Below are 5,730 nucleotides of genomic sequence, written 5' to 3' on the forward strand. Positions count from 1 at the left end.
CGGGCTGGGGGGGAAAAGGGGGGTAGGACACAATTAAGTAACGAGGGTTGCTAGGGGGAGGAGCTGGATGTGATTCCATCTGTGTCCTAAGATCTCACTGGGGTCTGTCAGGTATTAACAGTAAATAAAGCAGGAAAGACAATTCTGATGTGTTTGTTGATTTTTCATTTCCCAGCATCAGTTGCTGGGGGCAGAGTGGTGGTTTGGTTCCCTGCTCAGTTGGGTCCCCCCAGCCCCAACAGGGAACAGACCGGCACGTCCCTGTGCAGAGGTGGGACATTACTGGAGTGTAAAATGAACGTGCAAAATATGATTGCAACCGCTCTTCTCGGCTTGTACCAAATCTGCCAACTAGGCCAAGGGAGACGTCTGGTGATTTGCTGAATCTCTTTATTCGGCTCAGATGTTTGTATCATTGTTACCTGTGGAGTTACAAGTATTGGCTCTGGGATTCCATTTGAAATTTTAAATTTCTGGGAGTGCACAATGGGAGGTGTGGGGATGACCTATTGTGAGAGGGGCCTGAGCCCCGGGAAACAGTATGTGACAGAGACAGGCCCTTATCAGATTCCAGTGCCCAGCTGAGGGGTTTGGCTGTGGCCCTGTAACCCATGAGACAGGCAATGGCACGTTGCCCAACAAGGCCATGGACAGGTGACCTGCTCAGGTGACTGGCACCTTTTTGCCTGTGATTCCACACAGGAGGGAACAGTGGAATTCCCTCCACCTGGGCCAGGGTATAAGAGTCCCCTGAGCTGAACTAGCCCAGAAGGATTGCTGCCCCCTCCTAACAAAGGATGTACTGCAGAGACGTGTGAGGGAGCAGCCTGTTCCACCACTGCTGTGAGCCGGCCTCCAGCACTGTGTGGTCGGTGTGTGTCATTCAGTTGCTTCAACAATTTCACGCCCTCCCTGTGTTTCCTTCTTCCTTTCTGTCACTAAACCTTTAGATGTTAGATTCTGAAGGATGGGCCCAGCTGTTCTCTGGTAAGAGCTGAGGTGCACATTGACCCGGGGATGGGGCTGGGCTTTTGGCAGTGGAAGAACCTCTGTGGATTTGGTGAGATGAGTTTTCATAACCTGTCCCCTGTGTACGGTGTGGTCCGGCTGTGGCACAAGGGAAGCTCGAGTGTGCAAGGGAATTGCTTGTGTGACATCTTGCTGGCCAGTGTGGGGACAGAAGTGCTCTGTGTGACGGGTTTAGTGCCTTGTCGTGCAGGGCCCCCGCTCTGGGGCTGTCAGTAGCCCTGTTTTCAGCAATTTGCCCTGATTCGGCTCTCTCAGCAGTGCCCAGAAACCCTCCAATGTTCCACCTTGTACTGGGCTGATCCCTGATCCCTGCAGCCCTCCTGCCCCCACTGACGGTGGGAGCTGCAGAGCTGGAGTTCCAGTCCCTGAGGTTCCCCCCACTTCCCACTTAGGAGGCAGGGAGCTGCAGCGCTGAATGCTCAAGTCCTGGCAGCCCCTGTGGGGCTGAAAGCAGGAGCCCAGGGGCTGAAGTCCCAGCCCTTCATCCTCACCCAAAACTGAAGCTGGGCTTGACAGGAAGTGCAGGGCTCCCATTCCCCAATGCATGGGAACCCCCTGCCCAAAAGAATTCTGCGGTCTCTCCCTGTTTCAGTCTCACACCCACCCCCAGGGAGAGTCAATTTCCCCTGCACCAGCTTGTCACCTCTCCCCCATCTGACCTTCCCCAGCTCTGAGCACGCCACCCTATTGCCCTTTCCCTCCGTTCGATCCCGAGTCCCTGTGAGGCTGGCTCCTTCTCCCAACAGGTCTATGGGGCTGCTTGTAGAGGTCTCCAGTGAGTCCCCTTTCAAACCACTTCTGAAAATGTTAACATCATAAGAACAGCCACACTGGGTCAGACCACAGGCCCATCAAGCCCAGTATCCTGTCTTCCGACAGTGGCGAATGCCAGGTGCCCCAGGGGGAATGAACAGAACAGGCCACCATCAAGTGATCAACTCCCTGTCACCCATTTCCAGCTTCTTGCCAACAAAGGCTAGGGACACCGTCCATGCCCATCCTGGTTAACAGCCATTAAGGGACCTGTCCCCCAGGAATGTATCTAGTTCTTTTTTGAACTCTATTATAGTCTTGGCCTTCAACATTCTCCAGCAAGGAGTTCCACAGGTTAACTGTGTGCTGTGTGAAAAAATAGTTCCTATTGTTTCTTTTAAACCTGCTGCCTATAAATTTCATTTGGTGACACCTAGTTCTTGTGTTGGGAGGAGGAAATAACAATTCCTTATCTATTTTCTCCACACCAGTCATGATTTTGTAGACCTCTATCATATCCCCCCTTAATCGTCTTTTTTCCAAGCTAAAAAGTCCCTGTCTTATTAATCTCTCCTCATATGGCAGATGCTCCATAGCCCTAATCATTTTTGTTGCCCTTTTCTGAACTTTTTCCAAGTCCAATATATCTTTTTTTTGAGATGGGGCGACCACATCTGTACCTGGTATTCCAGACACGGGCGCACCATGGATTTATATAAAGATAATATGACATCTTCTGTCTTATTATCCATTCCTTTCTTAACGATTCCCAACATTGTGTTAGCTTTTTTGACTGCCGCTGCACGCTGAGTGGATGTCTTCAGTGAACTATCCACAATGACTCCAAGGTCTCTTTCTTGAGTGGTAACAGCTAAGTCAGAGCCCATCATTTTATACATGTCGTTGGGACGCTATTCCAAAGTGCATTACTTTGCATTTATCAACATTGAATTTCATCTCCCATTTTGTTGCCCAATTTATTAAGATCTTTTTGTAGCTCTTCACTGTCTGTTTGGGACTCAACTATTTGGAGGAGTTTTGTGTCACTTGCAAATTTTGCCACCTCACTGTTTAGCCCTTCTTCCAGATCATTTATAAATATGTTGAATAGGACTGGTCCCAGCACAGACCCCTGGGGGACACCACTATTTACCTCTCTCCATTCTGAAAAATGATCATTTATGCCTACCCTTTGTTTCTGATCTTTTAACCAGTTACCAGTCCAAGAGACGACCTTCCCTCTTATCCATGACAGTTAACTTTGCTTAACAGCCTTTGGTGAGGGACATTGTCAAAGGCTTTCTGAAAATCTAAGTACTCTACAGCCACAGGATCCCCCTGTCCACATGCTTGTTGACCCTTTCAAAGAAATCTAGGAGATTGGTGAGGCACGACTTCCCTTTACAAAAGCCGTGTTGACTCTTCTCCAACAATTATGTTCATCAATGTGTCTGACAATTCTGTTCTTTAATAGAGTTTCAATAAGTTCGCCTGGTACTGAAGTCTGACCGACCGGCCTGGAGTTGCCAGGATCACTTCTGGAGCCCTTTTTAAAGACTGGCATCACATTGGCTATCCTCCCGTCATCTGGAAAAGATGCTGATTTTAATGACAGGTTACAAACTACAGTTTGTAATTCTGCAGTTTCACTTTTGAGTTCCTTCAGAACTCTTGGCGAATAACATCTGGACCTAGTGACTTAGTACTGTTTAGTTTATCTAGAACTTTGTTCTAGGAGTTATTCTTAATTATTCCACATGTGTGATGTACAAAGCTCATGGCATTATCTACCGCTCAAGTCAACATCTAAAAACAAAACGCCATTTCCAGAGGACTCTAATATTTTTTTCAGTATATTGCACTAAGCACAGCAAAGCCCCCTCACTTCACATCTCTAAAAGCAATCACTGTCATCTTTACTTACAGATGCCAGCATGGGTAGTTTTTGAGACAGCTTTTGGATACACAGCTATTTCTGCGACCTAAATCAGGTACCGATTCTCTCTGTCATTCACACATACCTGCGTTACTTTAAAGGTGGGGTAGTCCCAGTGAGCTGCATTCAAAGAATCAAGTCTCATCAGCCATACCATTAAAGGCACATTTACCTGCTTATCGGCCAGCAATACCCCTCTGCCATGTATGCAGGACAAACTGGACTGTCTCTACACGACAGAATAAATGGGCACAAATCAGACATCACGACTGATAACATACAAATGGGAGAACAGTATCGGAGGGGTAACCGTGGTAATCTTTGAGGTGCCACAGGACTTCTAGTTATTTTCATGGATACAGACCAACAGATATTTTGGAGCATAAGCTGTCATGGGCAAAGACCTGGTTTGTCAGATGCAAGGACAGTTCAGCCTCCCCGGATACACAGTTACTGACTTGAAAGTTCCCATCCTCAATTCAAAAAAACAGACTGGAACGTGAAATTGCAGAGCTGGAATTCATATGCAAATCTGACACCATTGGAATGGGTCTGACTAGGGATTGGCTCCCACATTTTCCACTTTAGGGATTCTCACCTGCTTATCCACACCCATCTCAACTGAACTAGCTCTGATTTGACACCCCCTTCTCTGCACTTCTGTTACCTTGTTCTTTTTCTTTCCCTTCATACACCATGAATTGAGCTGCAATAATATATATATAGTTTTCTCTGCTGTGCTCCTCAGGCACAAGAGAACTTTCTAACCCAAGGACAGAGCTCACCCGTACAAGGCCGACATGCCAAGACGGGTTCTGCCTCAAGGCACCAGAAGAGGCAGCTGCACCATCACCTTCTGTCCCAAGAGAAGAGTTCACATCTCCATCCTCCCCTAATATAAGCAGATGGCCCAGTGCAGACAGACACACCCCATTCCATCAGAAAGGTGAAAACCTTTTCAAGAACTGCAGAAAAGCCTTTTCCAAAGACACTAAACAAGAGAACAAAACTCCAACCAACCAACCAGTATGAACAAGCCAAAATAACCTGCCCAGTGCCTGGGTAAAAGCACTGAAGACCCCATGAAAACCATTAGGAACTCTACTGATTTTGCAGGGAGGCCCCAGTTCCTATTATAGCTGCCAACCTTCCTTTTCAGAACCGCACCATGGAAAGAATGACTCAACATTAAAACCTCCATCTAATGTTCCCAATTCAAAAAAATTCAAGCCAGCCAGACCCCAAACCCTGAACAGACAGAGCTTTCACCACCTAAAACAAAGGTGGGCCAGAGACACTGCGGAGACCAGGAAGGGTTTGGCTATTGATTTTACACAGAAAATGCCCAAGTAACACCTCAAGAAGCATCACTTGAGAACACTAAAATAAAACAGGCCATTGTCCGTCTGAGGAGAGGAACAGAAACAAAGGGAAAGTCTGGTTTAGCTGGATGGGCAGCTGCACAAAACATTGAGACAGAACCACTCACGACAGGTAATAGTCACACCTCTGGACCGCATTCAGAAACCACAGGGGAGGTGAGGAATAATGACACAGGAATTCAGAGCTTTATACTACAAATAGCTTTGAGTAACAAGAAGCACCACCACCACCTCCCAAAGCAGCACAGACCTGTGCATTAAACACCCCAAACCACCACAGGTTACCAAGACTGGGTTCTGGAAGTACCTCTTACCTGGCCTGGCATCTGGTGATCCTGTTCCTCAGTTTACCCAACACTCCCCTCAGCAGTTGTGTGGTAAATTCAGTTTAGCTCTTCACAGTGCAGTCACCATGACAAGCGTCCTCTCTCCTCCAGGGAAAGCCAATAAAAATGACACACCACAAGCTCTTCGCCCTTCCTGGACCACAGTCCTTGTCCCAGCTTCTCCCCTTGGTTCTGAGTTGACAAAAGTCCATAACTCCCATTCCAGGCACTTTGTGCCACCTGCTTCCCAAGACAGCCGGGAAGCGAAGACGACAAGGAAAAGGTACAGGGCTATTTGGGCGGG

The sequence above is a fragment of the Carettochelys insculpta genome, chromosome 22, assembly GCF_033958435.1.
Source record: "Carettochelys insculpta isolate YL-2023 chromosome 22, ASM3395843v1, whole genome shotgun sequence".
NCBI classification, from domain to species: Eukaryota; Metazoa; Chordata; order Testudines; family Carettochelyidae; genus Carettochelys; species Carettochelys insculpta.